This window comes from Podarcis cretensis (assembly GCF_951804945.1).
Source record: "Podarcis cretensis genome assembly, chromosome: 2".
Classification (NCBI taxonomy): Eukaryota; Metazoa; Chordata; class Lepidosauria; order Squamata; family Lacertidae; genus Podarcis; species Podarcis cretensis.
Window position 1 is genome coordinate 17338182 of NC_137171.1, and position 20145 is coordinate 17358326.

The 20145-nt window shown below is 43.3% G+C and overlaps 1 long non-coding RNA gene across 1 annotated transcript; it reads right to left on the reverse strand.

Moving 5' to 3' along the window:
- Positions 1-3606: 3606 nt before the first annotated feature.
- On the reverse strand, positions 3607-17875 carry LOC307210164. Its single transcript, XR_013835892.1, has 4 exons — positions 17791-17875; positions 15622-15727; positions 5902-6013; positions 3607-4093 (listed from the first exon to the last, which is right to left on the reverse strand). It is a non-coding gene; the product is annotated as an uncharacterized lncRNA (long non-coding RNA).
- Between the last annotated feature and the right edge of the window lie 2270 nt (positions 17876-20145).

Genomic DNA, 20145 nt, shown 5'->3' on the forward strand with positions numbered 1-20145 from the left:
AGTTGTACCATCAATTTCAGAAAATATTCCTATCAGTTTAATATATCCTATGTAGACTTTTATCATGTATTAGTCTCTCTCCTTGCTAAGGAAAAATACCCACAGAAATTTATTCCTCTGGGACAAGTGTGTCTCATCCTGGCAACCAACCTGCACTCACCCAAGGTTATCCAGTGCTCTTTTCCCACCTATTTGTAACTGATGTTTACATTTTGTGCTGGGTATTGTGAGGCTGTCCCCATGTTCCTTGGCAGTAAAAGATGCCTCTGCTATCATGTAAGCGACTATTTGTTAACTAAAAAGTGGGGTAGAAATTTTAACATAAATGTACGCAACAGTGCAATCTCAGGCATGCCTACTTGGAAGTGAGTCCCATTTGTTTCAATGGGTAAAAAAAAAAAAAAAAAGGTAAAGCACCCCTGGACGGTTAAGTCCAGTCAAAAGCGACTATGGGGTTGTGGTGCTCATCTTGCTTTAAGGCGGAGGGAGCCGGCGTTTGTCCACAGACAGCTTTCCGGGTCATGTGGCCAGCATGACTAAGCTGCTTCTGGCACAATGGGACACCGTGATGGAAACCAGAGTGCATGGAAATGCCATTTACCTTCCCGCTGCAGTGATATCTATTTATCTACTTGCACTGGTGTGCTTTCGAACTGCTAGGTTGGCAGGATCTGGGACAGAGCAACGGGAGCTCACCCCATCGCATGGATTCGAACCGCCGATCTTCTGATCGGCATCATCATCATTTTTAATTTGTATACCGTCTTTCGATCTTACTCAAGACAGTTTACAAGCTGAAGAAACAAAAAATGTACATCTTATAACAATCTAATGCAATACAAAAATGTGATAATGAAATAAAACTTTAAAATAAGGAAAATAAGGCAAGAGTCTCAGTGGTTTAGACCACAGTGCCACCCACTCCTGTTTTCCTCTCCAGTATGCATAGAATGCCAGCCTAAATAAGCAAGCAAATTTTTTGTGGTTTTTGTTTTAACAGAGATGCCACAAAGTTTCCACTTATTCCCCCTCCAGCAGAACCTAACACAGCAAAATCTGCTTTGAATATCCTATCAGGAATATCGCATTATACAAATGGGCAAGAAATACTGACCAGTATCATGCTGTGATGGAGAAAGGCGAGAGGATTGACTACAAGTAGCGTGTCATGAAAATGTTTAAGGGTGGCTTCATATATTTATTACAGGAGACTTGTTATAAATCTCTCCAGACCAGACTATTGTTCCAAAAGCACCATTCGCATGCTCATGGGAATGTGAACTTTAAGACTATGAAGGGCAAAAACATACAGCACTCTGTGTGAGGCAATTAACAGTCTGTTTTTGTCCTGCTTAATTTAATGCTTTAGCTAAGCTTAGCATGCAAATATCCACTGGAACAAGGGGTTGCATCTATGACAAAATAATCAATCTTTTGACAGTTAGCTCATGTAACAGAGTCATTTAGAATTATGACTCGAAGGAGGAAAAAACATTCGGATATCCTCTTGTAATTACTGTGAACAATGTAACGCTTTGAAGGCACTCTGTATGCTCTATAAGAATTAGAGCTATTTTTTAAAAGCCCTTGCATAGCTTCTGATCACCTCTGAGTCACTGTTAACTTCAAGCTGTCTACTGATACTGACACTGGTACTATGACAATATAATTCTTTACAGATAATGTCTGTCAAAGATGCTGTTAAGAATTAACAGGATTTACAGTTGCATTGGGGAGAGAACCTTGCGATTTAGAAGGGTTGCCAAGGGAATTGAACTCAGGAGCTGCCTTCCCCGATTGCAGACACACTCGGGATAATTCTGCTAATGAGTTTTGCTCATATTTAGGGTCTGTAAAGATGTCTATACTACAGGCAGCATGACTGTGATAATACCCTGCTCTCCATACCTAAAATAGAACCTGGGTAGAGATGCCAAGAACCTTATCCAAGCTCAGACGTGGAGAAGAACTTTAGGAGCTCATAAAAACTCAAAGGAGAAACAAGAATTGCAAGTTACTGAATTTTTATCAGGCTCAGTTTAAAATCTGATCCAGAGAAGAATTCCTGATGTCCCTCCTCACATCACCAGGATTCTCTTTCTGTCGTCACCAGCATCCCTGCTAGCCCCCATCCCTAAAGTATACTGCTTCTTCCCTGGCAAGTGGCAGTAAAAGTGGGAGCAGCAGTGATGGGCACACAGAACAGAGAGGGTGATTTCTTCCTTCATTCTTCATACCTTGCATACTGGGGTAACATGCTAGAGTAACAGTGAATCAGGGAGCAAGTCTATCAAGGACCGCCTTTTTCCATATGGACCTACCTAGATCCTGAGATTATCTTCTGAGGTCCTTCCTTGTGTGCCCCTTCTTCAAGAGGTTCAGAGGGTCGCAACACGAGAACGGGACTTCCCGTCTGTGGAATGCTCTCCGCAGGGAAGTTTGCCTGGCGCCTTCATTATACACCTTTAGGCGCCAGGCAAAAACATTCCTTTTTAACCAGGCCTTTGGTTGATCCTATTTACATCCTATGCCCTCTTAAAATGTGTTGTTTTTTAATGGGGGGGGGCTATTTTTATTAGGTATTTTGTGGTTTTATATCTTGATTTTATTCCGTGAACTGCCCTGAGACCCCCGGGTATAGACTGGTATATAAATTCTAATAATAATAATAATAATAATAATAATAATAATAATAATAACCATGCATCCATCCATCATCTTTGATATTGCTACACCACTCTTCACCCTGTAGGATCTCAGGGTGACATACAAAGATGGTCCAAACCTACCCAATGGCTAGTGCAGCTTCCTATGGGCTTCCCAGAAGTACCTGGCTGGTGACTGTGGAAAACAGAAGGCAAGCTAAAGGTAAAGGGACCCCTGACTGTCAGGTCCAGTCGTGGACGACTCTGGGGTTACGGTGCTCATCTCACTTTACTGTCTGAGGGAGCCGAGGAGTACAGCTTCCAGGTCATGTGGCCAGCATATGACTAAGCTGCTTCTGGCGAACCAGAGCAGCGCATGGAAACGCCGTTTACCTTCCCGCCAGAGCGGTACCTATTTATCTACTTGCACTTTGACGTGCTTTTGAACTGCTAGGTTGGCAGCAGCTGGGACAGAGCAACGGGAGCTCACCCCGTCGTGGGGATTTGAACCGCCGACCTTCCGATTGGCAAGCCCAAGAGGCTCAGTGGTTTAGACCACAGCGCCACCCGTGTCCCTTAGAAGGCAAGGTAGATGAACCTTTACTTTGATACAGCAAGGCTGGTCTAACAGTGCAATCCTAACCATGTCAACTCAGAAGTAACTCCTTCTACACTCAGTGGGGCTCACTCCCAGGTCAGTGGGTTTAGGATTACAGCACTTTGTTTTTATGTCTCTTGAGCCTATTGCCAAAATGTGGGATTGTGCAGTGGCAGATTTTGACATCTCGAATTCCAGTGGCATCCTGTACGACGCCAAAATCTGGCGTCCTCACCTCTCTCCTGTTGGACTCCATAGTTGAGGCACCTGCTGCGGCAACCCCAGAAGCTCTGCTCTGGGTGCAACCAAACTGGTTACACTCCCCAGATCCACCTTTGGAGTATGATTTGGGACATAGGGGAGGTTGGATAATCTGATGGTACCCATTTTTGCTGTGTGATTCCATGAGCAGCAAGCCAGTGTTAACTGCGAAGTTCTATTTTTGTCACTTGAAGGGTAAGGAAGTGTTCTTCAATTTTCAGTTAGGGTTCACAGCCCAAATATACTGCCTCCCCTCCCCTCACAAAATCAACAATAGCAAAATCCTCCATCCCAGTCTCTTTGACAAAAGAGGTTAGGTCAGGAGAGTTTATAGCATCTCTCTTGCTTTCCTGTGTCTTGCATCTTCCTTGTATCTCTGCCATGTGCCTCATGGAAAAACAGGGGTTGACACTGTCAGCAAATTGACGCATGTTTTTGTATTTATATCTCCTTGCTTTCCTGCATCTGTTGTCTGTTATGTCGGGTGGAAGGGTCTTAACGAAATAATAAACGGCATTGCACACATCCATGCTTTTGACAAAAGCATCTGATGTTCTTTTCTTCCCTTCCTTTTTTTAAAGATGATTTTCTTGCAGAAGCCGGAAAAGTGAAACAGAAATATTACCAAATTAAAAATGCTGTAATGCTCTAAAATGCTTATAGAAATGGCAAAGCTAACTGCATACAAAAGATGAAAGACAAACCAAAAACTCAGACCAGAATGGCAATGTTTCAAAGAACACATGGACAAACACTGTTCAAGAAAGAATATGTTGATATGCTTAGATTAAAGAAGTAAAGTAGAAAGTATTAATTAGGGATGTCCTAATGAGATCAAAATTTAAAATTTAAAAATTGCCATGATAGTATCAAATCTATAAGATAAGGAAGTTGAGATGTTGTGGAGGGGGGGTCAAAGGGTGTGGTGGTGGGAAGATATGGGGGTGGGAAGGATTTCTGTGTATGTAAATAGTAGCCTTATTTTTGTATGTTTTTGCACTGGTAGGGTGCATTTCTTTTTCTTTTTCTGTATTATTAAAATTTAATAAAAAATAAAAATGCTAAATAACATATTAATAGAAGTATGACAAATATTTAAAACCAAATAAATACTGAAATGCATAAATTTATTGGATAGAATGCTATCCACTGGGTCCTTTTGATTCTGCAAAAGGGTACAGGTATGGAAGAAATAGACAACTTTTAAACTGGACTGTTTTCTGACCCTGTGCTATGGCAGGGAGGGTGAGGGTCTGTAGCAGGGGTGAGGAACATTTATCCTGCCTGACCACATTCTGTTCTGAGCAACAGAATGTGCCACGGGCTGGGGTGGAGGCAAAAGAGGGCAGAGCAATGAAAGCAAATAGGAACTTTGTGATAAAACTTAGTGATAAAGAGGGTTACAGATTCCTCTTTACCCTCCATCTAGGAAAACAAAAAGTATTATCAGAAATCAAGGACACATGCCATGGAGGCAAAAATACTTCAGTAAGGTATATTGGAAATAAATGGGGAGATAGCAGACCCTCCAAGTATCCCTATTTTCCAGGCAGTGCTTTAGGCAAGTCAATTGGAAAAATTGTGGTCTTTTGGCATTTTGCCAGAAAAAGCTCAACAATTTTAGGGGTGTCCTGGTAGTTACTTTTTGAAAGATGTCAACCCTAAATTATCTGACCCTGAGCCATTTGAAGGCAGCAATGTACAGGGAAGTCTTTTATGTTTAATGTTTTTATTTATGTTGAAAGCTGCCCAGAGTGGCTGGGGCAACCGGCCAGACGGGTGGGGTATAAATAATAAAATTATTATTATTATTGAATAGGACATCCTTATTTTCATCAGAGAAATGTTGAAGGGTATGAGATACGCGGAATTCAACAATTATCTCATTGAAGCCTTATTTAGGTCCAGTGTAGGGGCTTGAATATGCTTAATAGTAACGGCAATATTCTGGACCTTCTAGGCCGCAACATTTAAGGGGTTAATTTTATATGAGAATATATTATGTCATACAATGGCTAGAGAAGTGAAGCTGGGTTTTCTTTTGGGGTAGTCACCCTTAAAACTGATGCGGGGGGGGGGGAGGGGAGGACTTTGTTTTGCCTTCTGTGATTTTGCAGGAAATAATTTGTTTTTGTATGACCATGGCATTATGTACATGCCCCTAGGTAGTACTGTAAACACAGTGGCATGGAAAGTGCTTTGAAGAGATGTGGGTGTAGGCAAGGAAACAGAAGTACCAGGCTGGCATCTGATTGGCCACGAGGAAAACAGGATGCTGGACTAGATTGGCTATTGATCCAGCAAGCCTTTTGTGATTATCCTATGACCAAACCAGAGCAAATGAAAAGCATTTGCGTGCATGTTAAACAAAACATCCCTTTCGTTTTGCACAGTTACCAGGGCTCTGGATGAAATTGTAATCGCAGAAGGGAAGCAAGGGATTAAATTCTGTTTTAGCTTTGCTGGCACTCAGTCATAGATCCTTTCTGTCCCACTTTTGGTGGATTGTCTGAAAGAATGCACAGCAATTCTGTATTTAAATAGCAAGCATAAAATCTGTAGTTTTCCATACTTTACAATGTATTTCCCATAAATTACATAGCCATATTGATGTAAAGCATATATATTTGGTGTGCACTTCTTACGCACCAAAACCACATTGCAAAATGAGAAGAAGTGTGTGAGTTGGGAACCATGAAGTAACAGCAGAGAAACTTGAAGGTAGAGCTACAGCTGTGAAAGAGGAGCAGAGGTGGAAGCACACAGAGTGAGGGAGACGCATCATGAAAATGAAGTTTTCCTCTTGGGGTATTGCTGCTCCCTTCAGTATTCAACAGAGTCCTTAACACATCTTATATGTAGTGTTATTCACCCCCACCACAAACCCTTGGAGACTTCCTACTTGCCAAAACTCTTTCATTTCAGGGACATCATTTAAAGAGAAAAGAAGTGAAGAGAAAAGCTTTCTTCTGAAGACGAACCAGAGACTACAGTGGTACCTTGGATTACATACGCTTCAAGTTACGTACACTTCAGGTTACAGACTCCGCTAACCCAGAAATAGTACCTCGGGTTAAGAACTTCAGGATGAGAACAGAAATTGTGCTCTGGTGGCGCAGCAGCAGCAGGAGGCCCCATTAGTTAAAGTGGTGCTTCAGGTTAAGAACAGTTTCAGGTTAAGAACGGACCTCCAGAACAAATTAAGTACTTGACCCAAGGTACCACTGTATTTAAAAGGGTTTTTTGCTATGTGCCCCAATAGTCCCTTTGATAGGACTGATTCCATCAGAACTTTTCTCCATGTTTGTGTGTGTGTTTATGTGATTCTTTAGAAGTCTCTGTTGAGCACATGGCTTTTCCATGCCGATATGTGTCATAGGAGAGACAGAAAATGGCACTATTTTCTCCTTTAGAAGCAATCATGGTGTAATTTCTTACTATGACAAGCTATACCTTTCAGTGGTGGTTTAGAGATAGTTATTCCATATATCATATTTTCTTCTCCCAATACTGTTCATCTGCCATCTGGCGAAATATTGGAGGGCAGAGATAGTTGAGATTCAAAGGGGCTGCATGAGCAGAAATCACTTGTTGTGAAAGGCAGGGCCCCCAATTTTGGGCAGCCCTCTACCCCCTGAAGTCTCCTCTGCCTCCCCACTACTCCTGAGGGTTGCAATATCCTCAAAACAACCGGAGGTGTAGTGTTGTGTGAGGCTCTGGAGCGGGGAGAAATTCAGTGCCCTGCCTTAAAGAAGTGAAAGGGCTTTTATATATCCAGTGCTATCATTGGATCCAAGCGATTGGCAGTATAATACAGTAGACCTGCAACTGATGTGTGATTTATTACGCAATTGCAGCTTTGCAAAGGCAATAGGAAAATCAGCAAGCAAACGAACAAACAAGCAAATGGAGAGCAAGCAGTTGGTAGGAGCTCACCCCACAAGATCTCGCACGACTTTTGTCCGAGAATCAGGTTTAGCAAAGCAGCACACTTTAAAAGCTCATGCTGTGATAGGCTTTTGCTGCAATGGAAAGAGTTTTTAAGCCCCCACCCACCCACCCAGCTTTCTAGACTTCCAGAGGCCTTGCGTGACCTTCCCAGAGCGTGGTAAGGTAGGGATATTGGGGGTGCGGGTGGCACTGTGGTCTAAACCACCCCCATTGTTCTGCCTGGACACTGAGGTCCAGTGCCGAGGGCATTCTGGCAGTTCCCTCAATGCAAGAAGCAAAGTTATAGGGAACCAGGCAGAGGGCCTTCTTGGTAGTGGCGCCCACCCCGTGGAATGCCCTTCCACCAGATGTCAAAGAAATAAACAACTATCTGACATTTAGAAGACATCTGAAGGCAGCCCTGTTTAGGGAACCTTTTAATATTTGATGAATTATTGTATTTTAATATTTTGCTGAAAGCCACCCAGAATAGCTGGGGAAACCCAGACAGATGGGCGGGGTATAAAAAAATTAATACTACTACTGCTACTACTACTACTACTACTAACCACTGAGCCTCTTGCTCTTGCTGATCAGAAGGTTGGCGGTTCAAAGCTGTCTGTGGACAAACACTGGCTCCCTTGGCCTGAAAGCAAGATAAGCACTGCAACCCCGTAGTCGCCTTTGACTGGACTTAGCCATCCAGGGGTCCTTTACCTTTTGTTTTTTTAAGGTAGAGATAGTACTGTGGGACGGTTTCAGTGTCCTTGAGGACTTTGTGAGATTTTGCCTTTGCATGTGAAGCCATGGTACATTACCCCCATGTAAGTTGTGGGCCTGTTGTATATGAAATGGCTGTTATAAAGGTAAGATTTATTTATTATTGAATCCTCACAACAACCCTGTGAGGAAGGTTAAGCTGAGATAGTGAGCTGTGACTGACAAGCAAGTTATTTGGACACCGGGAGACATAAATTTCTGTGGTTCTAACAAGCTGCTGTTTTCCCCATCCCTGAATTTTTTCTTTCTCGATTTCTTTTCTGTGCAATCTCTGCAATTTGAGGTCAGGTACTCTCTGTAATTTATTCTCTGCAAATTCTACTACACAGTAAGTGGTTGTTAAATAATAGCCTCCCACAAAAAAACCTGGCAAATGCAAAATGTGGAAATTTTGCCAAGAAGCAGCCTAAGGTACACATTAAGAATTCACATATAGTTAACTTACAGTACAATGATACACATGTCCACTCAGAAGTAAGGATGGCTGTTATCTGTCAAAGTTAATTTCTCATTTTTTGTTTTGTTTTTACAATCTTAAGTCCAGTTCTTAATGTTTTCAATTAAATTTGTTATTTTGTTAATGAAAAAAGTCTTCATGAAAATTCATCAGCATTTTAGTGTGGATTGTTCCTCATGCACACATCTTTTATGAAACTTTGTCTAATATAAACATTTTTGCAAAGCAAAATGTAATGAATTTTTAGAATTTTGTTTTCACTAATATGCATTTATATGCACACTCTACTCTGGCCTGTACATTTTTCTACGTATTACTTGACTGGAGAACTGCACTGCAAAATTCAGATATGCAATTTGCAAAGAAACTGCAAATTTCAGTTCACTTATTGTTTTGGAAGGTGTGAATTAGGTAGGGTCAAGTTTAAAGGCTAACTGAATTGAATTTCCCCCCTATCCCCACTCTTTGTGTTTTGTGGGGCTTACTCCCAGGTAAGTGAATACAGGATTGTAGTACTCTTGAAATAAATCTTGCTATGGATTTTGAACTGAGAACTGCATTGGGACATTTGGGAAATATAAATATTAAAGGTAAAGGTACCCCTTTTTGCCAGAATCTAGGGTTGTGCGCTCATCTCACTCTAGAGGCCGGGAGCCAGCGCTGTCCGCAGACACTTCTGGGTCACGTGGCCAGCGTGACAAGCTGCATCTGGCGAGCCAGTGCAGCACACGGAACGCCGTTTACCTTCCCGCTGGTAAGCGGTCCCTATTTATCTACTTGCACCCGGAGGTGCTTTTGAACTGCTAGGTTGGCAGGCGCTGGGACCGAACGACGGGAGCGCACCCCGCTGCGGGGATTCAAACCACCAACCATGCGATCGGCAAGTCCTAGGCGCTGAGGTTTTACCCACAGCGCCACCCACGTCCCTTTTATATAAATATTAGTGACTAACAAAAGATTTAGTGACCTCCATCTGATATGTTGATGTGGCTTCTATTATGAGTCCTAAAGGTCTCAAGACTGGGTCACCAGGCTGTTTTTTGTGTGTGTTTTTTTGCATTGAAAGGAGTGGTCCACATCTGTTATCATTTAAGATGCTTGAAGGGTTCAGTCTTTGTAAAGCCTGTTATAAAGTTAAGCCTGATCTGCACCTTGATTATAAATTATTAGTGACTAACAAAAATGTGACTCACAAATTTATAATCAAGGTGCAGATCAGGCTTAACTTTATAACAAAGACTGAACCCTTTATTTACAAAGACTGAACCCTTCAATCATCTTAAATGATAACAGATGTGGACCACTCCTTTCAATGCAAAAAACAAAAACAAAAACAGCCTGGTGACCCAGTCTTGAGACCTTTAGGACTCATAATAGAAGCCGCATCAACATATCAGATGGAGGTCACTAAATCTTTCCTCTGAAATATATTCTCTGCTGAAACCAGTTCATGAATGACACAAGACATCATGATAAAAACAAACTGAGAAATTATTTAAGACTCCTGACCAGAACTTAGTTTTCTTTGTCACTTTCTGCCCAGAAATCTATTTCTCCTACCCAAGAAAAATGAGCAATACAACGCTTTTCCTTCAGTGAGTGAATATTATGGTGATATATAATGACACTGGGCTGTATTGATAGAAGGGGAGTTATAATGGAGGAAAATGGTACTCTTTCAGCCTGGAGCAAGTTTAATATCACCATTATTATTAAATAATGTTGGATATTTTCTTTTATGCAGTGCCTCCATTTCTTCTGTCCCAAGTCTCTCAGCTCAGAAATGACTGGGCTATTAAACTGTGCCTGTCATCTCAATGCTTCCAGGAACCTCACAAGCAGGACATGAATGCAGTGCTCCTCTGCTGTTTGTCCCAACATATGATATTCAAAGATAGGCTGTTTCTAAACATGGATGCTCTAGTTACTCATCAAAGTGATATTTCTTACCTCCATTCTCTATGAACTTATCTAGTTCCTTTTTTCATCCAAGTCAGTGGTCATCCCTGTATCTGAAGGGATGCAGCCTGTCAAATTTCAGAATGATAGTTGCAATGGTTCTCCCACAAGGAAAGACTTTACTATTTTTGGGATAACCACAAGAGGAATTGTAGGGGTAGGGTGGTAGAAAAAAAAGACAGCGGATTCTCAGGGAATGCCTGCCCCCAGCAAAGACCAAGTTATGCCCAATGATCACCTGCCCTTCTCAGATTTTATTTTTTTTAATTCCATGTTTGGAATCGTTAGAATAAAGATTGGAAAGAAAACTGCCAATTTCATAATGCTATTATACAAATCTGTGGTGAAACCACGCTTGGAATACTGTGCACAGTTCTGGACACATCATAAGAACATGAGATCAGGGTCAGACCAATGGCTTATCTCCTCCAGAATCCTGTTCTCACAGTGGCCAACCAGATCAGGGAAGTTTTTTAGTGTGTGGTGTTATTTTACTGTTTTTTGTTGTTGTTGGGAGCTGCCCAGAGTGGCTGGGGCAACCAGATGGGTATTATTATTATTGCATGGACAGGCAGAGTCCCCCAAACCCTGAGTGCCCCCCCTCATGTGGAATAACGACTCAAGACAATGTGCTATGGGATTAAATTGGCCACAACTTCCTTATATTTCAGATGTGAGTAGACCTTGGCTCAGGCATTGGGCATCATCCCTCCCCAGTCCCCAGCCAGGGATCTAGGGAACATTAGGGTTATCCAGTGTGTGTGTGGGGGGGGGGGTGAGCTGGCTCTGAAGAACATATGTTCAAGCAGAGATAGCCACCCCTGTTACGCCGCGGTCGCAGGGGAGAGCAATGACGACCTCTTGGCGTACGGTCAAAGCCTCCCCTCAGAAACCCCTTTAACAGGGAACCCTAGTATCGCCGCTGCAAAGAGGAAGGGGGTGTGGGTCACCACTGCACGCCCACCCCCAATTTAGGGAAGATAGACTAAAGGATTCCGCCCAAGGCCTGATACCGCCAAAGTTGTGACGTTTTGCTACGAGAAAGGCAAAACCTGCCAATGCAGGGGAATTCCTTTCCGGCCCTTCAACAGCGACCTTGACGTAGCAGCACCCGCATACCTGTGAAGAAAAGGTTAACCTGCAAAATAAGACTTAACTGAGGGTGGGTAGGGTGGGAGAAGCTCTGGAGCCAACTGAGGATTCCCAGGTAAGATCCTCCCTCTATTGTGTGGGCAGGTAGAGCCCTCCCCTACCTGGCCTGGTCTCCTTGGCAACGCTTCCCCCAGGCGGGATTGGACAACTGACTGAGGTAGGCGGAGACCTCCAGGTATCCCACCTGGGGGAAGGCAAAGCCAAGCCTGTGCTGATGGAGCCGCACTGGGTCCAGGGGCTGCGTGCATCCATGCAAAGGGCACCCCTCGTTTAATGTGAGGAGTGGTCATTATTATTATTAACCAGCAAGCAGGATTCTAGCACAAGAGACCTCTCCCCACCTGTGGTTTCCAGCAACTGGTTTTCAGAAGCATTGCTGTGTCTTAACCTTCACCCCCAAAAGGAGTATACCCTTGATTAAGAACAATGCTCCTTCAAGTTGGGATGTCCATCTTCAAGAGGGAAACAAGATGGTGCCATGTGGGCATGGGAAGATGAGGATCTGGCTGGCAGGGCTGCTAGGAAGTCACAAGGATATAGCCAATGAGGTCTCAAGGGTGTGACAAGTTCTGGTTTTCTCCCTCACAAAGATGCTGTGAGCACTTTTGGACTGCAGTTGTACAAATGCTTAATCTGAACCTTGCAATCCGGTAAAGGAGAAGCACACACTGCAGTGATTAACCGTCTGGCAGGGACAGGGATGGTGGAGACTGTCTCCCCAGCCTGACCCTTCCAGAGAAGAGGAAGACAGTTCAGAATTACAACAGCTCAGAGGAAGATGAGGGTGAAAGTTGGGAAATAAAGGGAGAGGAGGAAGAGGCAATGCCAGAGCAGTTGGCTGACACGTTATCACTAGAAAGCATTCCAGACCCACCATCTCCCAGAACCTGGCAAGCCTTAAAAGTAGGAGAGCAAAGAGCTTGGCAGTGGCGAGGAAGGGTGTGTGTGGTCCTCCCTGGGTGTCATCAATGAGGAGGAGTGACAACATGACCCAAAATATGAGTTTTAAAAAATAATTTAAAAAAATCGGAGTCATGAAACTTTGTAGTTCAGTCAACAAACGTAACAAAACATGGCTGGCACTGGGCGCCACTCCACGGGGGACGCACTTACCGCAAGGCCTGCAGCATGCCCGAGCCACACGTCTCTCCTGGGAGTGACATAGTGGCTTGGGCGCCTGAAGGCTCCGTGCTGCCTGAAACGGCAGTGTGGGACTTGTGTCTGCCCACCACCTCTCCCTCAGCTGCCCTACAGCTGAGGGGGAGGTGGTGGAGAGGCTCCACGCAGTGTGCCCTGCCCCCAGCTGTTGGGCACATGCGCCGCACCAGGCACCCAAGGGGTAATTTCACCGCTAGAGCTAGGAGACAGATGGCCTAAGTGGCAACTGTAAGGGGTGTGTGTGTGTGTGTGTGCTGTTGATGAATAAGGAAGTGGGGGAAAAGGGAGGGTGAAGATTTACTCAGTACAATGCCATTACAGTGGTACCTCGGGTTACAGACACTTCAGGTTACAGACGCTTCAGGTTACAGACTCCGCTAACCCAGAAATCGTACCTCGGGTTAAGAACTTTGCTTCAGGATGAGAACAGAAATTGTGCAGCAGCAGCGTGGCAGCAGAGGGAGGCCCCATTAGCTAAAGTGGTGCTTCAGGTTAAGAACAGTTTCAGGTTGGGGGGCCACTAGGGGCGCATTGGAAGATGGCCGACAATACCATCTCTCCGACCCACACGGGGTAATTAAGAGGCTGTTATGTGAGTAGGCAGCCTCCCTTGTTGCCCCAAGGGAATGGGGAACACTGCCCTTGCCTGCTGTGCCCATAAATCACCCCCAAATTTGAAAGAAGGGGGGTGAGGGCACTAGGCAGAATGCCCCCGTGTAGACCTCAGCTCTCCTGGACGCTGTCTCTGATAGCGCACTAGCTGCAGCAATTTGGAATGATTAATTGCAAAAGAAGCAAATGCACATATTTCAAGTCAAGAAGGGGAGTGAGACTGCTAATTTAAGGGACCTCTGCGAAAGAAGACGACAGGTTGGAGAAACAGGAATATTTTACGATGAAGATACACCAAAGGCTGGGTATGTTGACAACGGGACTGAATGGGGGGGGGGACCTTTTTTACTTTCCTTCTATGTGATTTACCAAGAACGCCTCCTCACTAGAACCGTCGGTTGAACTGACCCAAGCAGGATGATTAAGGTCTGTGTGGAGATAAACTTTAACCGAAAGTATGCTTTATGGAGATCGAGAAGCAATAAGAGCTTTTGGAATGGCACAGCAATTAATTCGGAGTCACCATCTTGCCAAAGGATTTATAGCTGGGAGGAGGAACAGACTTGTTTTCAGACTGCATTCCTGGTGAATCTCCTCAGAGGTTTGAGAAAGGAGGCAGATTGGTGAAGATTAATGACGCTAAGACTGTTTTGATGTATGGAAGTGATGTTATATGGAAAACGTCTGGATATGGCTACTGGATAAAAAGAAAAATATATCCACGCTGGATTACAAACTGTTTTAACCAGCTTGTGGAGACTATCAGAGGTCACAAAGAGAAAGGAAAAATATATGAAAATAACAACAAGAGATGTGGAAAAACAATAAGAAAGGACTGGATAGTACTGTGAACATCATAAGGTTAGATTTGTGGACATTAAAACAGCAGCAAGAAGCAAGAAGTTGATTGGATCCCCTTCGGAACTTGAAATATGGGTACCCCCAACAAAAATTTAAAATTCGGCTGTGTAATTTGGAATTTATGTAATTTGGTTTGATTTGATGTGATTGGTCGGTTAATAAAAAAAATATTCTTGAAAAAAAAAAGTTTCAGGTTAAGAACGGACCTCCGGAACGAATTAAGTTCTTAACCCAAGGTACCACTGTATTCCAAGAGGCTGCATTCTCAAGCCTCTCTCTGTAAACATTGAATAAAAAGCAGAGGGTAAGGACTTTTCCTTGTCTTATCTGTTCCTGACAACCTGCCACCTGATACCATGCCCTAAAAGGTAACATCAAAAGGCTGCCAAACCTCCTTCACACTACCCAAGAATACCCCTTTCATCATGGTTGGTCTCTCCTGCTACTTTTTTTTTAAAGCTATTAATATATTTATGTGCCTTCTCACAATAAGAAACCAAGAAACCGATTTCCAGCTTTCTGAATAAAAATGACTTCCTAGCAACAATGGGACTCCTGGGAAATACAGTGCCCTCCTTCTGATTATGCTTGCGCTGAAAGAGCTCCAAACATATCCAGATTGTTATGATGATAAGATGATACGAAGTGTACAAAAAATGCAAATATTTAAGTGGAATTGAGATCTTACCATGTCTGCTTAAATGCATCAGGCAGGGGATGAGGCAGTGACAGAGTGAATCAAAATATGCTGCAGCTTATGTTAGCACAAGACGTTAAATAGAACATGAAGTGCAGTTACATTTTTATTCCAAGAATTAGGAAGTCTTTATCGCCACTTCTCTTATTTTATTGCTCTGATGCCTGATAGCAGAGGGGTGGAGGAACTGGGAACGGGTGGCAGTGCATAGCTAAATATAACAGTCTGTCTGTGGATTGCATCAATGGGATGTGTAAATTCATATGTAAATGGAGATAATAAAAGGCACAGGTGAGCAAGTGTGTGAAACAGCCTAAGAACCAGCTTGTCACAAGTTCCTGAAACCTCTAGAAGCTGCTGTTTTCCCACCCCATGGAATGAGAGTCATTTTGGCAACATACCTAGAGGAAAAGACTGTATCACAAAATTTATTTTCAAACATACAAAAGGGGGTGGGGGGAGAGACAATAGCACCAAGTGTCAACCACAGACATCTATTTAGTATTCTTACATTTTAGGAGTGCATCAGTCCAGGTCAAATTGTTGGCGTTGTTGGCATGCTTGGTTCTCTGCAGTGGTTGAAGGCAAGGAGGGGGGCTCTACACTGCTTGCCCAATCTTAAATGAATGCATTTATTTTAATGTACACAAACACATAGACACATCTAGCTAGTCGACATGATCTCCAGTCTCTGCGCTTTTCTGGAGGAGAGTCTTCCTGGGCCCAGCAGCAGCTGCTTGTTCTGATCTAATGATGTTGCTTCTGCAAATATTGCAAGATTTGGACCCCCCCCCCCCCAAAAAAATGCAGTGATCATATAATGAATGAGATTGTGGTGTCTTTTTGTGATCAGATGAAAATCATGGTGGTGCTGCTGGGTCCAGCCTTGATATCTGAGGGGTGGGCTAGGACAGAAACCAGAAGTAACCCAGCCAACTAGAAACCCAAAGTGGTGAGAAGGTTTTTCGGAACTGAGACTGCAGTGGCTTTCAAATCTGTGCTCTGGGGGAACCATAAAGGTGAATGTAAGGGGACCCCTGACCATTAGGTCCAGTCGTGGCCGACTCTGGGGTTGCGGCGCTCATCTCGCTTTATTGGCCGAGGGAGCCAGCGTACAGCTTCCGGGTCATGTGGCCAGCATGACTAAGCCGCTTCTGGCGAACCAGAGCAGCGCACAGAAACACTGTTTACCTTCCCGCCAGAGCGGTACCTATTTATCTTACTTGCACTTTCACGTGCTTTCGAACTGCTAGGTTGGCAGGAGCAGGGACCAAGCAACAGGAGCTCACCCCGTCATGGGGATTCGAACTGCCGACCTTCTGATTGGCAAATCCTAGGCTCTGTGGACAGACTTCCCCAAAAACTACTAGGGTTTTGTCAGAAGCTTTCTTGAGAGGTAGTTTGCTTCCTCTGGAATAAACAACTGTCCACAGGGCAGTTGTTCTAGGGTTCATTTTCAATTTACATGAAGCTATGGTGAGGCCAAATCGAGAGTTTACCTCAGAATGCTTCCATGAATGATAGAACATTGGAAGGAGTCTTGTGTTGAGTCAGCTGTTTGGTGCAACTAGCTTGGCATTGTGACTTGCAGTGGCTTATCAGGGTTTCTGAGAGGGTTATCTCTCAGACCTACCTAGAGATTCCAGGGATCAAAATTGGGACCTCCTGTATGCAAAACCAGATAATAATAATAATAATAATAATAATAATAATAATAATAATAATAATAATTTATTATTTATATCCCGCCCATCTGGCTGGGCCTTCCCAGCCACTCTGGGCGGCTTCCATAAAAACCAAAAATACAGTAAAATCACACGTTAAAAACTTCCCTGAGCTGAGCTATTGTAAAGGTAAAAAGTAAAGGACCCCATGATGGTTATGTCCAGTCAAAGGCAACTATGGGGTTGCAGCACTCATCTCACTTTCAGGCTGATGGAGCCGGCGTTTGCTCACAGACAGCTTTCCTGGTCATGTGGCCAGCATGACTAAACTGCTTCTGGTGCAATGGGACACCATGACAGAAACCAAAGCACAGAGAAATGCCATTTACCTTCCCGCTGCAGCAGTACCTATTTATCTGCTTGCACTAGCATGCTTTCGAACTGCTAGGTTGGCAGGAGCTGCGACAGAGCAACGGGAGTTCACACCATCGCGGGGATTTGAACCACTGACTGAGTCAGCAAGCCCAAGAGGCTCAGTGGTTTAGACCACAGCACCACCCACGTCCCTTGTGGGGATTCCAACTGCCGACCTTTCATCTATAATGCACAGGATTGAATGCTCACTGCATTTTCAATTACAGCAGAAACCCAGGGTGAAATGGTATGAAAAGGGTCTCCTGGAGGCCAGAAGTTTGCAAACCACTGCTAAAAAGACAAGCACCCTCTACCTGGAGCCACATAACTCCCTTATTCCAACTATCAGTAGACACTGGAACTGTGGGTCAGGTTACGTGGCTGGGGCTTCAAGATCAGTGAGTGTCAGAACATATTTACCTTTTGCCAGTCACTGTAGTTTAAGGGAAAATGTTATGAAAGCCCTGTCAAAGGCTGGTGGGCCTGGGACTTAGTGATGCTTGTCATTCAGTCCTTTTAGTGTTCCTAACATGACAATCAAGGGAATAAATGCCTGAAAGATTTTGGGATAGAACACAAATTGAAGGTGTTTCTTTCTTTACCTTTTAATCTGAGGGCAGGAGAGACACAAAAGGACTTCAATTCCAGTTGGGGTGCATTTAATCCAGGAATATTTTCATGAACTCTAATAGTATTAAATGCAAGATGTGACAACTCAATTAATTTGTCTTTGAATATAGTTGTGCCTTCACACCTCAGAAAAAAGATGCGTGAATTTATCAATTTAGGTTCTTCTCAGTTTCTCATTTTTTCCAATCTTAAATTCAGTTCTCCACATTTCTGCATTTTTTTAAAAAATCCCTCATGAAGACCTGTCAGCCATTTAGCAAATTTCTCCTAATAAACAAATGTTAGCATGCAATTTTAACTGATATATACATTTTTGCAAACAATTTTCCCCAATATAAAGCCATCTTTGTATGCCTTGCTCACTTAGATATATGTATTTATGCACACTTTCTCTTAATAAATGTATTTTGGTTGGGTTGGAAAACTACATCGCAAAACTCTGAGTAGTATGAATGTCAAAGGATAGCTGTCTTTAGGCTTCACATATTTTGTGATAATCTTTACAGCTTTTGTCCAATTTTGGAGCCTTGATGTTTCTTGAAGTCTTAGTCATGCCTTTGGTGATCTGTGCCTTTAGTCTGACCTGAATTGTTGTAAGCTATGAATAAAGCTTTCTTTCTTATGTACACCTAAGAGTCTCTCATTGCATTGGGAGGCAAGACAGGACTCTTTAAGTCCTACTGAGAGCCAGTGTGGTGTAGTGGTTAAGAGCGGTAGTCTCGTAATCTGAGGAACTGGGTTCGCGTCTCCGCTCCTCCACATTCAGCTGCTGGGTGACCTTGGGCCAGTGTGAGAGCCAGCGTGGTATAGTGGTTAAGAGTGGTAGTCTCATAATCTGGGGAACCGGGTTCGCGTCTCCACTCCTCCACATGCAGCTGCTGGGTGACCTTGGGCCAGTCACACTTCTTTGAAGTCTCTCAGCCCCACTCACCTCACAGAGTGTTTGTTGTGGGGGAGGAAGGGAAAGGAGAATGTTAGCCGCTTTGAGACTCCTTAAAGGGAGTTAAAGGCGGGATATCAAATCCAAACTACTCTTCTTCTTCTTCTTCTTCTTCTTCTTCTTCTTCTTCTTCTTCTACTGGACTTTCACTGGCAGTGACGAAGTGAAGACAAATGACACTTTTGAGCTCCAATTTGCATTTTAAATGCCCCCACCATTTCCCTGCCATTGTTTCCAATGAGATGGAAATATTTTCATCAGCTTCTCCCTGATTCTGAGAATCTCGTTGCCTTTCTGCATCATTTATTGCATTTTATCCAAGATGTCTACTGGTTCCTGATGCCTTTTTTCTTTATATTTTGCCCCCAAGTCCTCTTCACTCCCCCTCTGAGTTCCATTTCCATTTTTTTCATTTTTCTTACTTCCATCTCCACTTTGTTTCTCTTGTCTGCTTGCCATAATTGCTTCTATTGATTAAGCTCTGGTTAATCACTGGGCACTTCGATCTGATAGGTGCTCCCCTTCCCTTACCCAATTTATTTTGGTTTGGTTTGCCTCATGGGACTTGTCTATTGGCATCTAGCCAACTCAGTTGTGACACCGAATCGCTATGTCCTGTGCCTTAAAGTCACACTAATTTCCTTACAGTTTAATGTGAATATCTCTTGGCTTGACTTTTACCCGCTCCTCTTTACTTTGTAGTATTTATTGTTGTTTTTCCCTTTCAAGTTCTTTTGCTTCAATTAAATCTAGTCTCTTATCTGGTATCAGGTTTCAGGTCCGGAGACCAGAAGTACAGTAAGAGCAATTAATTATACAGTGATACCTCAGGTTACAGACAATTCAAGTTACAGACGATTCAGGTTACAGACACCACTAACCCAGAAATAGTACCTCAGGTTAAGAACTTTGCTTCAGGATAAGAACAGAAATCATGCTCCAGCGGCATGGCAGCAGCGGGAGGACCCATTAGCTAAAGTGGTGCTTCAGGTTAAGTACAGTTTCAGGTTAAGAACGGACCTCCGGAATGAATTAAGTACTTAACCCGAGGTACCACTGTATTCAGTTATTTACTCCATGATTTCCAAATATTTTACTGTCCTGGATATTGTTCCATTCCTTTTTCCTTCTACTGTTCAAATGAAAGAGGTCCAATCATTTCTAGTTGTCCATTTTTGTCTTCACAAGTCCTTTGCTTTGAATTCTTTTCCAGGCGATAAGTTTGGTGTCAGGCCCAGGGCTGGCATCTAGCCCAGAAATTAAGTAGTAGTGTTGATTATTTCACTACTCCAGATTACATTCCTGCTTGAAAAGTTCTTAAGGACTGATCTGTATTCTTTGCTTCATAATACTTGTTCTTCAGAGTGAGAAATCTGTCTTTTAAAAT